The following is a 22,200-nucleotide window of genomic DNA, read 5'->3' on the forward strand; positions in this document are numbered from 1 at the left end:
CGTAATGCTCCATATTGAATGGAAATGCTACGCAATTTGAGGATGCAATGATCACTACATGCAAAATGCAAATGATGAAAACTCCGCTGGGGAGCCCAAAGATCAGATACTTCAACTTTATGGGGAGACTCTGTTGAAGAGTACTCTGCGGGGGAGCACCGACTTCTCACTCATGCTGGAGGAATAACACTGCTGCTGGGGAAAGGATAAACTCCGCTGGGGACATCCTTCAGGACCCAATCCACTCGGGGACTCAGCTTGGGGGAACAACCAATACAACTCGCTGAGGACGAACCAAAGTGACTGTGCTGAGGAGTAAACCAAGCAACTCGCTGGGGAGTAATAAGGCGACTTGCTAGGGACAACCTGGTGACTTCACTGGGGAGAGCCAACCAATCCACAGGTAGGAAAAAACTCTGCTTTGGGAAATAAATGCTACTCCGCTGGGGACGACCCATCCAGTCCACAGATAGGATAACTGCTGGAGATAAATTTCATTGAACCCGCTCCACTCGGGGATTCGTTGAGGAAAATCATCAATACCAATCTCTGCTCAAGTGCTAGGGAAAGCAACTCTGTTGGGGATAACACACCACTCTGCTGAGGAAGAGCACCATTCTGGTGGGGAATAAACTATCGACACCTCCGCTGGGTATAGGCAATCCTTAGATCTGATGGAGAATAGAATAGCCTATCCACAGACGTCTCCGCAGGGGAACATAGCTCTGATAGCTTCCATACTTGCTTAGGGAAAATATCTGCTGGGGGACACGTCCTCACAGATGACGACCTGCAAAATAGCACAACAAAATGCCCCTAGGGGATACATGGACAAGATACGCTCAAGTGTCCTCAACATTCAAAATGATTTTCAAATGTTTCATCTTTTTGCACGTTATTGTTTAGCCTTCATGTTCTTATATGCAATGCTTATCAAAAATTCGGACGTTTTTGCAAACAAAACAGTAAAAATAAAAACAAGAGAGCTATTTATCTGAATAACGACTTTTATTGATTGAAAATGTGCCTGAAAAGGCAAATACATTGGGAAGCAATTCCTAGAAAGAGGTAATTGCGCACAGAAGGAAAGTAAACTATCCTAATGGCAATGTGAACACGGCATCCACTATTTCCCAACTCTGTTATAACTCACAGATCATCAGTTTTTCTCCCAACTCCTTGCTTTCTGAGAAGAATGACTGGACCGATCACATCTTTCGAGATGGCAGACGACGAAGCGCGATGAAGTACAGATAACTCAGATTATAGTCTTCGCTCTAATCCCTCTTTTTCCTGGATCGCCCTTTCGGGTTTTCAATCCACCGGGATACCCATTTTTGCCTAAGCCGCCCTTGCTGGTTTTCGACTTACCGGGTGTACAAATTCTTTTCATTTTTATCCCTAATTTTTGCCCGAACCTTTTCTTTCTGTTTTTTGGTTCGCCGGGTTGCCCTTTGTTGCCTAGACTCTTTTGTTCTTTTTGTCCAGCGGGTCAATTTATGCGAAGTATTTTTTGACTACATCTGAGTTAACAGGGGACGAAAAATCTTCACCATCCATAGTTGTAAGCATCAAGGCTCCACCGGAGAAAACCTTCTTCACAACATATGGACCTTCGTAATTAGGAGTCCACTTGCCCCTGTTATCTGTACCGGGAGGGAGGATCCTCTTCAAAACTAGATCACCAGTTTGATAGCTCCGAGGACGCACTTTCTGATCAAAGGCTCTCTTCATCCTTCTCTGATACAACTGCCCATGGCACACAGCTGCTAGCCGTCTTTCTTCGATAAGGCTTAGCTCATTAAACCTTGTCCGAATCCACTCGGCTTCGTCCAGCTTGACATCCAACAAAACCCTCAGAGAAGGTTTCTCCACTTCAACTGGTAGAACTGCTTCCATACCATACACAAGGGAGTACGGGGTTGCCCCGGTCGACGTACGTACTGAGGTACGGTACCCATGCAAAGCGAAAGGTAGCATCTCATGCCAATCCTTGTACGTCACGACCATCTTCTGCACAATCTTCTTGATGTTCTTGTTTGCCGCCTATACAGCACCATTCATCTTCGGTCTGTAAGGAGAAGAATTGTGATGTTCAATCTTGAAATCTTTACACAGCTCTTTCATCATCTTGTTATTGAGATTCGAACCATTGTCAGTGATGATTCTCTCAGGAACCCCATAACGACAGATGATTTCTTTCTTGATGAACCGGGCAACCACTTGTTTGGTAACATTAGCATAGGAAGCTGCTTCCACCCATTTGGTGAAGTAATCAATCGCGACCAGGATGAAGCGATGTCCATTCGAAGCAGTAGGCTCAATCTTCCCAATCATATCAATGCCCCACATGGCAAACGGCCAAGGCGAGTTCATGACATTCAGAGGGCTTGGTGGTACATGCACCTTATCAGCATAAATTTGACACTTATGGCACTTCCGAGCGTACTTGAAACAATCGGATTCCATAGTCATCCAGTAATAACCGGCTCTCAACAGCTTCTTGGACATTGCATGACCACCAGCATGGGTACCAAACGAACCTTCATGCACTTCTTGCATCAACATGTCTGCTTCGTGTCTATCCACGCATCTGAGCAAGACCATGTCGAAGTTTCTCTTATACAACACATCATCCTGATTCAAATAAAAGCTTCCAGCTAGCCTTCTCAGGGTTTTCTTATCATTCTTTGACGCACCTTCAAGATACTCCTGAGTCTTGAGGAAGTTCTTGATATCATAATACCACGGTTTCTCATCAATCACAACAGACTCGGCTGCAAACACAAACGCAGGCCTCTCGAGTCGATTCACCGCAACATGTGGCACATGATTCCATCAATGAACTTTGATCATGGACGACAAAGTAGCCAAGGCATCAGCCATCTGATTCTCATCCCGGGGGACATGGTACAACTTCACCTTCTTGAAGAACGTCAGTATTCTTCTGGTGTAATCTCTATAGGGAATCAAATGCGGCTGGTTCGTATTCCAATCTCCATTGACCTGATTGATCACTAGAGCAGAATCTCCAAAAATGTCAAGCGTTTTGATTCTCAAGTCGATGGCTTCTTCTATCCCCATGATACAAGCCTCATACTCAGCTTCATTGTTGGTGACGTCAAAAGTCAATCTAGCAGAGAAAGGTATATGTGCACCTTTGGGATTAATCAATACTGCCCCAACACCGTTGCCGTTCATATTCACAGCCCCATCAAACATCAGTGTCCACTTGTCATCAGGATCCGGTCCTTCCTCGACAAGAGGCTCTTCGCAATCTTTCATCTTAAGATACATGATGTCTTCATCAGGGAATTCAAACATCATAGGCTGATAATCATCAATTGGTTGCTCGGCAAGGTAGTCTGACAGAATACTACCTTTGATGGCCTTCTGCGACGTGTACTGAATATCATATTCTGTTAGAATCATCTGCCATCGAGCAACGCGCCCGGTGAGAGCCGGTTTCTCAAAGATGTACTTCACTGGATCCATCTTAGAAATCAATAAGGTAGTATGGTTCAACATATACTGCCTCAGTCGGCGAGCAGCCCAGGCCAAAGCACAACAAGTTTTCTCGAGCAGTGAATATCTTGTTTCACAGTCGGTAAACTTTTTGCTAAGGTAGTATATGGCATGCTCTTTTCGACCAAACTCGTCATGCTGTCCCAATACACACCCCATCGAATTCTCGGTCACTGATAGGTACATTATCAATGGTCTCCCTGGAACTGGAGGGATCAGGATTGGAGGTTTCTGTAAATACTCTTTTATCTTGTCAAAAGCTTTCTGACAGTCATCATTCCACCTGATTGCTTGATTCTTTCTGAGGAATTTGAAAATTGGTTCACACGTGGCAGTTAGGTGAGATATGAACCGTGCAATATAGTTCAGTCTCCCTAAAAACCCACGGACTTGCTTTTCCATTTTCGGTTCAGGCATCTCTTGAATAGCTTTGACTTTTGCTGGATCAACCTCAATCCCTTTCTCACTGACAATGAAGCCTAACAGCTTCCCAGATCTCACTCCAAACATACACTTGTTTGGATTCAGCCTCAGTTTGAACTTTCTCAGCCGGTCAAACAGCTTCTGCAAATTTACCAAGTGCTCCTCTTCTGTCTGCGACTTCGCAATCATATCATCCACGTACACTTCAATCTCTTTGTGCATCATGTCATGAAAGAGAGTCGTCATTGCCCTCTGATAGGTAGCACCGACATTCTTCAGCCCAAACGGCATCACCTTATAGCAGAACGTGCCCCAAGGTGTAATGAATGTCGTCTTTTCCATGTCCTCTAGCACCATCTTAATTTGATTATAACCAGAAAAACCGTCCATGAAAGAGAATACCGAGGATTGAGCCGTATTATCAACCAATACATCGATGTGAGGTAATGGGAAATCATCTTTCGGACTCGCTCTGTTCAAATCCCGGTAATCGACACACATTCTGACTTTGCCATCCTTCTTCGGCACAGGAACGATGTTGGCCACCCATGGGGGATAACTGGTAACAGCCAGAAAACCCGCATCCCACTGCTTCTGGACTTCTTCCTTGATCTTGACAGCCATATCAGGACTCGTTCTCCGAAGCTTCTGCTTGACTGACGGACACTCTTCTCTGAGGGGTAGTCGATGCACCACAATGTCTGTATCCAAACCAGGCATATCTTGATATGACCAGGCGAATATCTCCACATATTCTCTCAGCATCTCAATCAGCCTCCTCTTGACAGAGTCCTCTAAAGCAGCCCCAATCTTGATCTCTCTTCTGGCGTCCTCAGTACCCAGATTAACAACCTCCAACTCCTCCTGATGAGGTTGGATGACCCTTTCCTCCTGCTTCAGCAATCTGACCAATTCTGCGGGGAGTTCACAGTCTTCCTCACTCTCCTCTTCAGCTTGGTAGATGGGATTATCAAAATCATACTGAGCCACAACAGGATTGTTCATAGTGGATTCCGTCATATCACTTCTGCATGTTAATGCCTTATTTTAGAAAAAGAGTTCAAGGAAGTCACAAAAAACAAAAACATAGCCATTTTTATTGTTTTGAAAAAAATGAAAACAAAAATAGAAAGACAGGGATCACAAAATTTGATTGCAAAACGTCCTTTATTAATGATAATCATTAAAACATGATGAGGCCCTACAATGAACCACTACGCCTTGGGCAGAACGTAGGGTTTTCATGCAAAATGAAAAAACAAAAGAAAATTACTCTGTCTGAAGAGTAACTTGGACCACTTCTTCAGCCGTCCAATTGTTGATAGACTCCCCTGGTGCACACGGGCGAACCCAGTTGTCTAGATCACAGTCGCTGTCACAGTCTTCACCACCAGTTGCAAAGACGTCGCCATGATTCATCAGCCCAGCGCTGGTAAAGGTACTTGGACCCGCTTGCACACTCTGCTCTGCTTGGAGAGGCTCATAACCAATGCCAAATTTGCCTTCTTTGACAGGCAAGTCCACCATCTTTCCCCAACCCTCAGCTTTGCCGGAATCAACAACCTCCTTGGCTTGCTTGTACGAAGCAATCGAAGCACCTGGCTTCCTCTGATCAGCGTACGCCACCTTCTCAAGAGCCACAGTCTCAAACGCCTGGCATAAGGTTTCGTGGATCTCGCCATCCACCTCTTCTTCGCCACACACGGTCACAATCTGACCGTTCCAGACATGCTTGAGCTTTTGGTGGAGAGTCGACGAGACTGCCCCTGCTGCGTGAATCCACGGACGCCCCAACAAACAATTGTAGGCGGGCTGAATGTCCATAACATAGAAGATTATATCAAAGACCTTCGAACCTATCTTCACCGGCAAAGTAACTTCCCCAAACACAGAACGCTTGGATCCGTCGAAAGCACGAACGATCAGGTCACTAGGAGTAAGCACAACCCCTTCAACATCAATCTTCTTCAGAATTTGCTTAGGCAGCACATTCAGCGACGACCCGGTGTCTACCAATACGTGAGACAATACTGCCCCCTTGCACTCCATGGTGATGTGCAAGGCCTTGTTATGATTACGTCCTTCAGGCGTTAAGTCTAGGTCAGTGAATCCTACACCATGTCTGGTACTCACATTGGCCATCACCCCCTCCAGTTGGTTGACAGAAATCTCTTGAGGTACGTAAGCCATGTTCAGCATTTTCAATAAGGCATTACGATGTGCCTCAGAGCACAGCAGCAAAGAGAGTATCGAAATCTTGGACGGAGTCTGATTAAGTTGGTCTACGATCTTATAATCACTCTTCTTTATGATCTTCATAAACTCCTCCGCGTCCTTTTCAAATGAACCCTCAGGCACCTCCTTCTGAGCCGGTCCCTCGTCGACGACAACCTGTTTGCCCTTTGACTTGGCAGAAGCCTCAACATTAGCATCTCTCAACGGCTGAGGAGCAAACAGTCGTCCACTACGGGTAAAACCTCCTGGTCCACCAACGTTGTCCACAACGGGACTCACAACCACAGGAGTTTTAATTGGTGCACTAATCGTCACGGGTGCTTGATTTGCTGGCCTTGTCTGATTATCAGCCCTTCTGTTGCTGCGGTAGGCATTATTATAACTCCAAGGAACAGCCCGACTATCAACCCTTCTGACTGGGGCAACGATTGTAGTAGGAGAACTGGCGCAAACGGGTGCAGAAATGGTAACCGGAGTACCACTCGTAGTAGGTGCATTGACAGCCCTCGTCCCACGTCCTTCTGACGGCTTGAAATAGATCGTGACAGTTGACACTGCCCCACGACCTCTATTATCGGCCCGGCCAAACTGAACACAGCCCTCGTCTACTAGCTTCTGAATACCAGCCCTCAACTGTGAGCAACCATTATCAGATTCTGCACAAGCAATACAACCCTCATCACAGCCCGGGTGAACACCACTCCTCAACAGACGGCCCTTTACCACAAGCAGAGAAGTCTGAATCTCATCAACACTGACAACAAGATTTTCAACTTCTTCCCCTTCAATATTGTTCACTCTATGCCCACCATGCTGAGGCATAGGGTTGTTCACGACGTTGGGCACTGGAGCGAAGTTGATCGTCTTGGCATCGATCAAATCTTGGACTTTGTGCTGGAAAGCCCGGCATTTCTCAGTATGGTGCCCTGGTGCCCCGGAGTGAAAGTCACAACGGACGTTGGCGTCGTACCCAGGAGGCAATACTGTAGGCGGAGCCATTGTACGCAACTCAACAAACCCCAACCTGAGTAGTTCGGGCAGCAGTTCGGCGTACGACATTGGTAGCGGATCAAAACGTCGATCAGGCATCCTCTGTCTGGGCTGATACTGACGTTGCTGTTGTTGTTGTTGTTGTTGTTGTTGTGGTTGTTGAACTTTTTGTTGTTGTTGACGAGGTTGAGGTGCCGGGATTGTTACAGCAGCCACCGGGCGATACTGATTTCTGTTCTGATTTCCTCTGTACACATTCCCTCGGTGTTGTACAGTATTAGTTTCACCTTCTCTACGGCGAGGTGCCCCAGAGAAAGGTCTCTTGGAAGATGAGGAACTAGCATCATTGATCTTTCCAGCCTTGATCAAACTTTCAGTTCTCTCACCACAGATGACGACATCAGAGAAACTACCGAATGGGCAGCTCCCCATCCGGTCCATGAATACTCCTTGTAGCGTGCCAATAAACATATCTGTCAACTCCCTCTCCAGCATAGGGGGTTGAACTCTCGCAGCCAGTTCACGCCACCTCTGGGCGTACTCCTTGAAGCTTTCATTGGATTTCTGACATAGACTCTGCAGCTGAGTCCGGCTCGGTGCCATATCCATGTTGTGCTTGTATTGCCTCAAGAAGGCCTCACCCAGATCCCTCCAACAGCGGATAGAATCTCTCTTCAACTCCATGTACCAGTCCAAAGAAGCCCCAGATAGACTATCTTGGAAAAAGTACATCCACATCTTCTCGTCGTCTGTGTAAGCAGAGATCTTCCTGTAGTAAGCCTGCACATGGGTGCGAGGGCAAGAAGTGCCGTTGTATTTATCAAAAGATGGCGCCTTGAATTTATAAGGGATTCTCAAGCCTTCCACTAACCCCATATTAGTAACATCAAAACCGAGGGAATTCTGACATTCCATAGCCTGGATCTTCTCAGCGAGGGCATCAACTTTACGATCCCTGTCATCAACCCTTCCCACAACGTCTTCGTCTTCACTGAGCAGCGTGAACATATCCTCTTGTCTATCAACAATCGGAGCCTGATTACGGGCCGGAGCACGGACTACTCTGGCATTAGCGGTATCTGGAGCAATAGGTTGACCGTTGATTCGAATACCCCTCACTTCATCCCCTACAGCATAGTTGTTGATGGGCACAGCCGCAGTAGGGTTGTCATTGATCGGGCCTCCCTCTGGCAGAGCTTGGTTGGCCGGTGGAATTACAGCTTCTTGTCTCTGAACTAGAGCTCGGAGTTTTTCTTGACCTTGTGCAACCCCTTGCATCATATGCATGAACTGGGCCATGTTAGCCCTCATCTCTGCTAACTCAGCTTGCACTTGATCCATGTTCCTTTGATGATTCAGTCTCGTTGAGTAGCGATGTGGCCTTTGATCAGCTATCCTTCCTGAACACAGGAATCAAAGTGAGAAGTCACGAACAAGAACACCTGCTATGCAAAATGTTATGAGTATGATGTTAATGATGCGTATGATGCACATGATATGTTCATCTCTCAGGCATTCAAAGAGCCTGACTCATCCTCAAAAGATGGCAACCTGCAGCAACAAGAGAACAACATACAAGATAACTGAGAACAAAATGAAACACCAACAACCTTATCTATAGATAAGAGCAACATGCTCATACAACAGAGTCAACAAAGATCCAAATAAACGAAGTACGACAATGAATCCCATCCAACAAGCCTGGAGGTGATTCTCAATATACATATCAAAGATACAAGCTAAGACAAACGGTCTCCCGGAATGAGAGTCTTCAGGTACTGGCACTGGTCTATCAACAGGGCGCATTCTGAACATTCTGGTAGAGGGGTGATCTTCTCCTTCAGTTGTCTTCTAAGCTCTACAACTTCTCCTCCAAGATGGTTCTCTAATGCCTGTCTCAAGTCAACCTCCTTCTTTAACTGGATGTCTTTGTCTCTGAGTTGCTTCTCCAGGTATCTGATCTTCTTTTGGTAACTGGCTTCAGCTCTCTGCAGCTTCAAGCACTCCCGGTGTTCTGCATCTAACATGGATTCCATCTCCTCGTAGGATCTCTTCTTGCTTCTCAGTCTGCTAGCATCTTCTCCCTGCACTCCTCTGAGTTGATGAGCCAAGTTCAACCTATCAGCTTTGGCTTTGTACAACTCCATTTGGGTATCTTGCTCCTTCTCTCTCAAATGGCGATTCTCCATCAGGGCTTGCTTGTAGTGCTCAGCCGGCACACTCTCAGCAAGGATCAAAGGTGGTTGCTCCTGCAACGGCTCCATCCTATCATAGGGTAACAACAAAGTTTCCACTCTCTTCTTGACCCAATCAGTGTAGTCAGGCATAGCAATGGCAAACTTCTTCCCTAAGACAGATCCATCCTTCACACCAATAGCCTTCCAAGCTCTTCCTATCTGCTCCAATCTATCCGGGTCACTCTGCTTCTCAAAATACACACTTTCAGCTACCTCAGCCTCAAGTGGTTCTCCCTTCAACACGAACCCCAACTGGCGAAGAGAAAGAACTGGATTGTAATTGATGCAACCCTTAGTCCCTACAAGTGGCACATTACGGAATTCTCCACAGCTCATAACAACATTCCGCACATCCATCCGGTATGACTGCCATCTGATATCATATGAAGTAAGAGACATGACCCTCTGAGTCCACTTATGCGTGCTCTGAGCATCCACAAAAGGTCCACTGACTGGCAGGAGAGACATGAACCATCTGAGCAAAAGTGGGAGATAGCATCTGATAGCTCCACCCTTACCATGCCTACTGTGAATGGCATAATAAGTGTCAGCTAACAGAGTAGGAACTGGATTTCCTCCAAGAAAGATAATAACTGCAGCATAGTCCACAAAGTTGGGCATGCTCGGGAACAAGACAATCCCATAGATCATGACAGCAAGCTGAGCACAAAAAGCTTCCCAATTCCCCTTCTCTGCTTCTTCTCTAGCTACCCTCAACAGAAACTTCAAAGGCAATCCTACAACATCCCCACTGGGCTTCCAACTACCACTGATCTCCTTGACACTCAAATGAAGAGCTCTAGCAATAACCCTGAAATCGACCTCTTTGGGCACGTCCAAGAAAGGAACCTGATGCTGAATTGGGACACTCAGCATAATAGAATACTCCTCAAGAGTAGGCGCCAACTGATAATCTTGAAAGGTGAAACAATGAAGCTCTGGGTCGTAGAACTGAAGAAGAGTCTGCAACGGCACCGGATCGACTACCATCTTCAACAGTGTCAGAATGTCTCCATACTGGTCGACAAACCCCTTCTGGTTACTGCTGGTCATAAGGCTACTCAACTCAATCAGAGACGTCAAAGGCTCATGGTGAAAGCTGTAGGAACAAGTCTTCCGCTTTGGGACTGTTGCCATCTCTATCAGTGAACAGACTCTGGAATATACCTGAGAAATAATATGCATGCAGAGATTAGCTTTTCTTTTTTCTTCTTTTTTTTTTCAATTCTTTTTTTATTTGCTTATTTTTTGAAAATAAACATGCTATGATGCAAATGATGCAGACAAGACTGGCTGGCTGCGCATCTCAGAACACAGGATCGAAGCTTCGGTTTAAACTCAGAACCCCAAATCCATCTGAAACCCAAAGTCAACTGAGAAACTGTCATCTGAACCCAAAGTCACCAACAGGACCACAAGTCACCAACGGTACCTGTAATAATGATCAATCCCTCCCCACTCACGGGTGTTGTCTAGGCCAGGGTAAGGTCGAGAGAAATGCAGCATAAATAACCTTTCGCAGAATATCATCATATACACACCCGAAGTATGCAACGATAATATCCCACCAGGGTCTGAACTGCTCGTGATATCAATGTTCCGCTAAGTGGCGCAATACCACCCATTTCCCATGAATCACTCTATTCCTAAGTATCCTAGATTTCACTCATGGCCTGGGTATTGGGCCTTTTACCTCAAGTAACTCCCACCCCAACAGAGAGAAACAGACAACCAGCCAGCTAGATGAACAATGAATATGAATGAATGCAAACATAAATGCAAACATAAATGCAAACAATAAATAATGAATGCAATAAATAACAGCAAACAGCAACCAAAACCCTAACCTAGAGAGCGCTAGAAGAGACTCGCTTAGGGAAGATGGACCAGCAGAAGGTCAACTTCTCTTTTGTCCCCAGCAGAGTCGCCAGCTGTCGCATTACGCGAAAAACCGGCGGGAAAACAAGAACAACAGAGCCGCCACCGTGCGTTATTTATCCCAAAAGAGGGAAAGGAAACGCTCAGAGTAAACCTGGAAAAAGCATGGTCTCGCGACCAAAGAGAATGGGATCGGGAGTCGGTTATGCGAAGGGAAGGTATTAGCACCCCTACGCATCCGTCGTACTCGACGGGATCCACGCACAAAAGGAAGGAATATGGTTGCTAAAAAACACTGCTCATAAACAAACAAACACTGGCTGAAAGAGACACAAGAAAACAAACAAGACTGACTTGGCAGGATATCGCATCCTGGGCCTACTTAGTCTATCAAGCATAGACATCAGAGTCTAAGTAGTTCGGACTAGGGGAAAACACATGCTCGCTAGGATGTCGCATCCTATGCATACGTATCTTCTCGGACTAAGAAGAATCAGAGCATCCGTAGCTCGGCTCACGCACACAAACAAAACAACACAGGAAATCGACTGCCAATCGCTGGGCTTACGTCAAACTCCTACACAAAACACAGGCAAACATGGAACCCGAATGCCAATCGCTGGACTTACATCAGCTTCCGAACCAAACACACGCACACTGGAAACCAGATGCCACTTGATGGACTTATACCGGACTCCAAGCACACAACAAGAGGATACGGAATGCCAATCGCTGGGCTTACATCCATCTCCTAACACACACAAAGACAAAACAAAAAGGGTGCCCGGAGAGATCTGCTCATCTCCTGCCTATGTACCTCATCTGGTATGAGGATCAGGGCGACGTAGTTCCCCTACGCAGGGACAAAAGACTAGCTTAACCAGATAACAGAGGGAGACACAACTAGGGAGACTACGACTCGAGCCTAGATGTTATCATGCAAAATCATCCCTAAGTCAAGGTTGTTATCTAACTTGCACAGGAAGCAAGCTAACCTAAACATGACTTGCACAGGGAGCAAGCCAAACTAACCCTAACTTGCACTGGAAGCAAGCTAAACTAAAAAAGCACAAACACACAAGCACAAATAGCACACACTATATGCAATCAGTTGGCTCAATCAAGGGTAGGTTTTAGTCGAGGGGTCATATCAACCTCGACAAACAAACCACTGTAACAGGGTAATGTTAGCTCTTAACCCTAACATTGAGAGTTAGGGTGAAGCAGATGAATGGGAAGTGAAGATGAGACTTCACAGCTCTTATCCCTGGCCTGGGAGAGCTTAAGACAAGAATGTGTGGGTTCAGAAGGTGGGAACCCTTCTACACATATGACTGACACAATGTACAATGATCTGGGGTTAGTATCTGCAATGCATCAACACAGTAGTGTGAGCAAAGCAGATGACACACAGAATAGCAGGGGATGGATTGCACATCCCTGGTATCTGCCAATGCCTCTTCACTTAGGAGGTCTTTGAATATGTACAAGGACAAAAGTAAACAAACACAAACATCGCCTCTTAAGGAGGACTTCAGACAGGTGCCTGGCCAAGTAACAGGCCAGGTCTTCCAGACTACATGGAGTTAGGATGTTATACCTCAATGCTCAAGCTATCAAGCAAAGCAAGAGCAAGTTCACAAGGGAACTAAAGCAACTAAAGTACCTGAAAACAATCCAAGATAATCAGTACTCAATTCAAACAGAAATCAAACAGCAAAGGTCAACAGTTAATTGTACAACTGTACACAAGCAAACAACAGTCAATGCACAAAGGTGAAAGCCATAAGGCACAAGCTTAAGTCTCAAACCCTACAAAATAAACCAAAGTTAGTCATCAACAAGCAACAAGCCAACTCCAATTGAAGGCACATCATCAAGCATAAGCAAATTGTGCTTCTAACCTGAAACAAAGCTCAAATGTGAGAGCACAAACCACTAGTACAAGGCTAGGGTCAAAATGAGATCAAAAAGTCAAAACAGAACATGAAACTTATCAAAAGTCAAGATCAACCAAATAAGAATCAAACCCAAGTGGTTTCACATTCATATCATTCATCAATATCATTTCATGAACCAAAGAGTACCAAACATGCAATTTAGAACCTCAAAGGACCAAACAGAATGGCTCAACTCAAATCAACTCACAAACATTTCAATAAATCACCAAAAAATTCATGATCAAACAACATTCATAACATGACCTACATACCAAATTTCAGCTCATTTGGACCAGGGGAAGCAAGTAAATGAAATTCATCTAGTCAACAGAAATTCAAACAAGCTCATCCAAGGCACCAAAACATGCATCCACTTCAAGCAGGCATAAAACAGGATTGGCATAAGATAAATGAATGAAACCAAAGCCATGGAAAACTTCAAGATGTCTATAATACACATGCCAAATTTCAAGTCCATCCAATAAAGCATGAGGATTTCACAAATCATATAAAATCATGTATCACAAGAAGTCAACAATTGGTCAAACAGGGGAGAAAATCTCAATCAAACTGGAAATGCACTCAAAAATTCCAGAAAAATTCACAAGCATTTTCAATATTCATAAGTATCCTCATGCAAAATCCAGCTCAATTCAAGTTCAATAAGCATGTCAAATAAAATCAAGAAGTTGGACATGAAATGGTGTGACACAAATTATCACACCTCTAAAGATCATAGCATATCTCCCAATCCAGGAACTCAAAAATCACAAACCACATATCAAAATGCTCCTTAAGATGTCTAGAACACACATGTAAAATTTCAAGAATTTCTAATGAAGCATCATCATTTCATGATCAAAATGGCAAAGCATAGGCAAAAAGCATACATGAACAAAACCATTAGACCAAAATAAGAACAGACCGTGCACAACTTTTGCTATCATGCTAGTAAAAAACTAGAGGAAAAATGGAGATCAATGCAAAAAATCCCATTCAATTTGGATCATCCATGAGGTTTCTATGATTTTTTGAAGATACATGATGAAATGAAATAAAAATTGAGAAAGAAAAATGAAATTATGGAAATTAAATGAGAAAATGGCAAACTTGTAAATAACATGAAGTCTGGCCCGGTCCCAAAACGATGCATTTCACTTAAGTGAAACGTCGACCAATCCGGTATCGACACCTGGTCCAACGCATGGGCAAAAAACACGAAAAAGCATGCAGATACGCGGGCAATGGATCTGGAAAAAAAACTGGGAATAAAACCCTAACGTTCAACAACATCTTCATACGCTGTTCATCATCAAGATCCAACTATTCCAGAAATTTATGAAATATATATCATTCGAACCACCTTTCAACACTCATCAACAATACATCACTAATTTAGCCTGATTCTAATCATATCAAACAAAACGAGCAAGGAAAGATTTGACAACCAAATTTCAGATCCAAATATCTCTCTCGATACTCAATGAAAATAAAAAATGTAAAGTTCAGCATGCTCATGGATACAAGATCTACACAAACCATAGCATAATTTCATGAATGGTGGATTTCGAAATCTGACCTTTAAAGAATTGCAGAACTGGAAATGTGTTTTTCTGGCTTGGAAATGTGCAAACAGAAGCTCTATGGTGCTCAAGTTGATGAATGGAAGAGTGTTGGATGCTCAGTCTTGCTTAATCATGCTCAAACCGTCAGCTGCCATTGATGAAGCTTCTTCCAACAGTTCAAGAAAACAGTTCAACAGTTGTGATTCTCGGCCACAAATCTCCTCCAAAAGGCTCGTGTATGTTGCAACAACAAGGACCAATGCAAGCTCTATGAAGATTTTGCAGAAAAAAAATGAAGAGAAAAAGTGGAGAGAAATTGCAATTCTTAGATCTAGATCTGTGTGAAATGTTTGTTAATTGTGTTTTCTGTTAGAATTATGCATATATACCAGTTGTTAATGAACTTTGCTAATCAATCTTAAGCCAAGCCTTGGTAATTAGTGAAAATGAGTGTTTGTGTGCAAATTGCTATTTCACCTTCATGTGCATGGGGTGCATGCTACAGTGCATGAAATTGGGCCTAAACACATTCCAAATATGATTTTTAATCAAATGCAATTGGTAGAAAGTGTAGAAAATGTTTATTTTGAAAGTCACCTTTTTTAACTCTCCCTTTTTAAATTCAAGTCACTAAAAAAATGCCATTTTGATGTGATGATTTTTGATGAAATGTGATGAAGGATTTGGATAGAACATGTCAAATGTGACTTGTAGCAAAAAACCTCACTCAATTTGGCAAAATGGTTCAAGAGTTATGCCTCCTTGAAGTTCAAAATTTCTTGATAATGATTTGATCATAACTTGCCAACCACAAATGAGAAATGGATGTTCTTGTAGTTTTTGGAAAGGTGAGAGCAAGATCTTCAACTTTCATGTTGGACAAAATTTCATTTGAAGCTTTTATGATGATGTAAATTTGAGGAGAAGAACTTTCTATTTTTGGCAATTTCCAATTACAGGCCATTTACTATTTTTGGCAAGTTTTCATCTGACCTCAAATTCTTCAATATTGATCTTTGAAATGTCAAATGAGACTTGTATGGACATAAATTAAGCCTTTCAAACCATCTCCCACCTTCAAATCCATGATTTCATGCACAGTTGACCATAGTTGACTTTCTAGGGTTTCTGGTGGATTGAACAATGACTGATGACTTCTGAGCACCCAATCTTTGACCAAACCACTTCAAAAGGACCCCTAGGTCATGTGAACATGTTGATCCAACCCTAGGGCTTTGCTTCCTTGAGAAATGCACTTGCTTGCTTGTTTGACTGATCCTCCTAACCAGTTGACCTAATCTTGTCTGAGGACTTGCACTTGGGCAAAGGACAATGCAATGTTATGCAGTGGACAATGTAATGTTAATGACCTAATATGAAAATGTATGTATAGAATGGTAGGTGCAAATTTGAGGTGCTGCAGAAAGGCACAGTGAAGCTCTGGCTTGTACCACCATGGAAGTGGTTCTGGAATCTGCAGAGGATTTCTCAGTTGCAACAGGTTCTTGAGAACCAATGATGGATACAATTCAGCATAAGACATAGGAGTCGGGTCAAAAGAGACTTTTTTCCTCTCTAAGTTTTGTTGTTGATGATGATTGTTGGCGTTGTTGTTGTTGTTGTAGGTGTTTGTTCTTTATTGTGGCTGTTGTTGACGTTGTTGTTGAACATACATTGATTGATTATTTGAAAATACAGGAATAACAGACAATACTTGATGATGGTGTTAACGGGGTTGTGGACTCCTTCTAACATGAGGCCTCCTCTGCCTCCCAACTGATATTGCATTAGTCCCACCTTCCTTCTTTCTGGCAAACCCACTGCCGTACTTTTTGCTGGACGAAACCTCCTCTTTAGACAGTCGTCCCTCTCGGACACCTTCTTCTAATCTTATCCTCATATTTTCCATTTTAGTAAAATCGATGGGGGCACTGTGTCATACGGTGAACTGACTTTGTGTGTTTTTTCTTTGGAAAGCAAATGTCGCGGATAGCAAGAGTCGCGACCGACTTTTCTTTTATCCAATAAGGAAAGGCGGAAAAGAACAGGAAAGACCTTGATTAGATTTTGGGTTCGGAGGTACATTATACAAAGGGAAGGTGTTAGCACCCTTTGTATCCATGGTTATCCATGGGCTCTTAATTGCTTAATCACTTATGTTTTTCTCGTCTGAAAAAGTGTGTGAGAGTTGTTTAGAAAATGTTTTGAAAAGAGAGTTTAACTTTGTAATGATTCTTGTACGAATGTATACAAAGTGTTTATCTCGTTTAACTTTGAAAGTTGTTTAGAAAAATATAACTCGGTAATGATTCTAGTACGAATGTATACCAAGTGGTGATTTTCTAAAAGGTGTTTTGAAAGGTGTGAGGTGTGAAACGTATTTTAAGTTGTGAGTAAGCATTTAAGAGTTATACCTACCCGAGGTCTTTATAGGTATTTCCTATCCTTATGAGGGTAAAACTGTCCTTACTATTGAGAAGTAAGTAGTTTTATCCGTTGGATGTAAGGGACGTCGTAGGGTCATCGATTGGTCATTGAAGGCAACATTTGTAAGGATACCTTAGCATTCGAAGGGACAATCATCATTTAACCGTAGGCTACAACGAAGGGTCATCGAGGGACAAAATCATATATTCGTAGGCAACATCCGAGGGACTATGATTTATTTTATAGGGACATGACGATTTAATCGAAGGGTCTTTGCTAAGTGTACCCCCACATTCGCGGGACATGACCGTAATACCGTAATACCATAAGGCAACAAAGAGAGGGCCGAGATCACATATTCAAAGGAAATATTTTATAATCAATTAGGTAATTAGGATGAATCTCCTCATTATAATCAATTAGGTAATTAGGATGAATCTCCACATGATAATCAATTAGGTAATTAGGATGAATCTCCTCACTATAATCACTTAGGTAATTAGGATGAATCTCCATAAGGGTATCCCACAAATAAAGTGGAATACCTGGCAAGCTACCTTTTCCGGGAGTATGCGAACCCTTACAAAATTCAGCAAACAGGTCAGAATACCAAATCAGGGTGCAATCGAGAGTTGCACCAAACAAAAGGAATCACGAAAGTAATAGTGTCGGGTAAACAATGCATGGTTACAATAAAACATGTCAGATGAGCAGAGATCAAAACAGAAAAAATCAGCGACTGTCATGTTCGCTGCTGCCTCGCCTAGCGAGGGCTTAGCGAACACTCGCTACAGATTCGCTCAACGATGTGCTAGCGAACGACTGTGGGTTTTGAATTTGAGAACAGTACGATTTCAGCAAGCTTCAAACCCTATGGAATCCATACAGAAATTACATGGTTAAATCCACATGCAAAACCTAAGATATATTTATAAATTCAATCGTAATGCCACATGTAAATTAGGAACATAAAACGGTAATGGTAATGCAAACCTGTTTGCAATTGAATTGCAACCTTGAATTGGTAGATCACTCTTAGGGTTGGTGCCAGATTGAGTTGGGCGGAGGTAACCTTTGTGCAGATGAGTTTCCTTCAGGGTTTCCTTTAGGGTTGCTCTGAATTCTTTTGGTTAGCCTCCAGGGTTTGCTCTCCGTGTGTGTTTGTGTTTCTCTTTTTCTCCTCTTTTTTCGTCCTTTGTTTTTCCCGTCCCCCTTTCTGACTGAAGTTTCGGTATTTATAGTGATTTTTGTGACATAATGGGCTCAGAATGAAGCCCAAAATTTCTGGTGTTCGCAAGCTTCGCTAGGCGAGTGGTGCAGCGAAGGGTTCGCTAGGCGAAGGATTTGCTCGCCTAGCGAGCATGCCAGTTTGAGTCATTTTCAGGATTTGGCCACCTGTGAGCTGGGTCTTCGTTCCTTTAAGATCAATGTCTTGAACAATGAGTTGGAGTGCCTTGAAAAATGCCTTGTAATCTTAACGGGCAAATTTTGGGGTATGACAGCTGCCCCTGTTCAATATTCTTGAACCGAGAGAGTTAGAATGGTATGTACGCCATTCGTGGTCTGGAGGTGGAAGATTATTGAACACTAGAATGCCCCAAAAATTTGCGCTTGCTAATTAGAAGTTAGTCTTGATGGAGATGAGCTTAGAGATGCCATTCGGGAAGTTTGATGATGAAAGATCAGAATGGATCATACGTTGCTGGGGATAAAGGATCAGAATGGACCATACGCTAGATCGTATCTGAACTGCAGAATGAACCGTCTATTAGGCTGCCTCTGGAGAGGTAAATATCAGAATGGATCGTACGCTAGATCGTATCTGAGTAGCAGAATGAGTTATCCATTAGGCGGGTGACTTCGCTGGGGATGAAAGATCAGAATGGATCGTACGCTAGATCAAATCTGAGTTGCAGAATGAGCCGTACGTTAGGCTGTATCTGACGAAGTAAGAATCAGAATGGATCGTACGCTAGATCGTATCTGAGTTGCAGAATGAGCCGTACGTTAGGCTGTATCTGACGAAAGTAGTCGTACGTTAGACTACACCTCGGAATGTACCGTACGCTAGGTAGTATCTGAGGAATCAAGATCAGAATGGATCGTACGTTTGATCGTATCTGAGTTGCAGAATGAGCCGTACGTTAGGCTGTATCTGAAGAAAGTAGTCGTATGCTAGACTACACCTCGGAATGTACCGTATGCTAGGTAGTATCTGAGGAATCAAGATCAGAATGGATCGTACGTTAGATCGTATCTGAGTTACAGAATGAGCCGTACGTTAGGCTGTATCTGACGAAATAAGGATCAGAATGGATCGTACGCTAGATCGTATCTGAGTTGCAGAATGAGCCGTACGTTAGGCTGTATCTGACGAAATAAGGATCAGAATGGATCGTACGCTAGATCGTATCTGAGTTGCAGAATGAGCCGTACGTTAGGCTGTATCTGAAGAAAGTAGTTGTACGCTAGACTACACCTCAGAATGTACCGTACGCTAGGTAGTATCTGAGGGGATGAACATCCAAATGGGTCGTACGCTAGACCGTATTGGAATAGTTGAAGAAATCACATGTTTGGCTGAATCAGAATGAACCGTACGTTAGGCTGTATCTGATAATACTTGTATACGTTGTATTTGCAGTAAATGTCCGGGATGGGCTTAAAGATGCCATCATTAGGAGGATGTCAGAATGCATGCCAGAATGAATGCTTATATGGAGTATATCTGAAAGATGTATCTGAATCTTGAATGTGATTGATAAAGGTGTCTGCCTGAATGAACCTTTTTATTTTGACTATATCAGGAGGATAATTAACCTGAAAAGAAAAGTTAGCTTCATGCCATGTCATGATGCATGAGATGTTTTATGCTTGCGAACATTGTATGCATGCGTATGCTGTGAAATGATGTAATGAATGAATTATGCGTCTGAGAAGTTCTGCCAGGGGAAAATAAATCCCGAGATTCCGGTCGGAGACATTTGTGTTGATGACCCTTTCTCAGCTGGGGGTATTTGATTTCTGTCTGATAGTAGAAACATTTCAACAGAAGCCTGGCTGGGGATGGAAGAGATGACCAGTCTGTCTAGTAATGCCAATTTCTTCTGGGGAATAACTGGCTTTGCTGGGGAATAGAATTAGCAACCAGATTCATTGGAAAGCATGGTTAGACCTTATCCTCGACCCTAAAGTCTTTTAGTAATCGCTATTTCTATTTTATGCATGTATTTTTGGTAAACATCGATCATATTCAAATGCATATATTAATTCAAATTAAATCAATGGATGTTTACGCAAACAAAACAGAGAAAGTAAAACAAAAGCATCTTTTTGGAAATAAAATTGTATTGATTCTGAAAGAGGGCCTATAAACAGGCATTTTGGATACAAGGAGACAGAAATCCTAGTAAGAGGAAATTGTCGAGAAAACAAAGAAAAAGCCATGAAGAAAAAAGTCCTATTGATTTTAATTCTGCCACTGTCATTATGTCTTCAAGCATCTCATCTCCTGCTGTCGGATAGAAGTGATTGGCTTGTTCAGTCCCTTTGGCTTGGGTGAAGTTGACTGAGAACGGGACATAGTCATACGCTTTAATCCCTAATTTTTGCCTGGACCGTCTTTTAAGGTTTTCAGTCCACCAGGATACCCTTTTTTGCCCAAGCCGCCTTTTCAGGTTTTCGACTTGCCGGGTGTACATTTTTATATGTTTATCCCTAATTTTTGCCCGAACCCTTTTGGTTCGCCGGGATGCCCTTACTTTTGCCTAGATACTTCGACCAAGTGGGTCTCTGTTATGCGTAGTATTTTTTGACTATGTCTGCATTCACGGGATGTGGGAAGTCTTTGCCGTCCATTGTAGCAAGTATCATGGCTCCACCAGAGAATACCTTCTTAACTACAAATGACCCTTCGTATGTGGGAGTCCATTTGCCTCTGGGATCACCTTGTGGTAGAATGATACGCTTCATCACCAAGTCGCCAACTTGATACACCTGTCTCTTGACCTTTTTGTTAAATGCCTGGGTGATGCGCCTCTGATATATCTGCCCATGACAAACAGCCGCGAGTCTCTTCTCATCAATCAAATTTATCTGATCGAGTCGAGTCTGAATCCATTCCCCTTCATCTGAGCCTGCATCCTTCATAATTCTTAGAGAGGGAATCTGAACTTCCACTGGTAAAATGGCTTCCATTCCGTAGACTAAAGAGAAGGGAGTTGCCCCTGTCGAAGTGCATACTGAAGTGCGATAACCATGAAGAGAAAACGGTAACATCTCATGCCAGTCCTTGTATGTTACTGTCATCTTTTGTATAATCTTCTTAATATTCTTATTAGCAGCTTCTACGGCGCCATTCATCTTTGGCCGGTACGGAGAAGAGTTATGGTGTCTTATCTTGAACTGTGTGCAGAGTTCAGTAATCATCTTGTTGTTCAAATTAGTGCCATTGTCAGTGATAACTCTTTCAGGGATGCCATATCGACAAATGAGATTATTCTTGATGAATCGTGCCACCACATTCTTGGTGACAGAAGCAAATGAGGTTGCCTCTACCCACTTTGTAAAGTAATCAATAGCAACAAGGATGAAACGATGTCCATTAGAAGCAGTAGGTTTAATCTCTCCAATCATATCAATGCCCCACATGGAAAAGGGCCAAGGTGCTGTCAACACGTTCAATGGAGTAGGAGGTACATGTATTTTGTCCGCATAGATCTGGCACTTGTGACAAGTTCTGGAGTGATGGTGGCAATCAGCTTCCATGGTAGACCAATAATACCCTGATCTCAGAATCTTCTTGGCCATCGTATGTCCATTAGAATGAGTCCCAAAAATACCGTCGTGTATGTCTTCCATAATCTTTTCTTCTTCCCTCTTATCCACACAGCGAAGCAAAGTCGAATCATGATTACGTTTGTATAATATCCCATTACTCAAAAAGAATTTAGCGGAGAACTTCCTCAGAAATTTTCTGTC

This window comes from Lathyrus oleraceus, chromosome 5, assembly GCF_024323335.1.
Source record: "Lathyrus oleraceus cultivar Zhongwan6 chromosome 5, CAAS_Psat_ZW6_1.0, whole genome shotgun sequence".
In the NCBI taxonomy this organism is placed as follows: domain Eukaryota; kingdom Viridiplantae; phylum Streptophyta; class Magnoliopsida; order Fabales; family Fabaceae; genus Lathyrus; species Lathyrus oleraceus.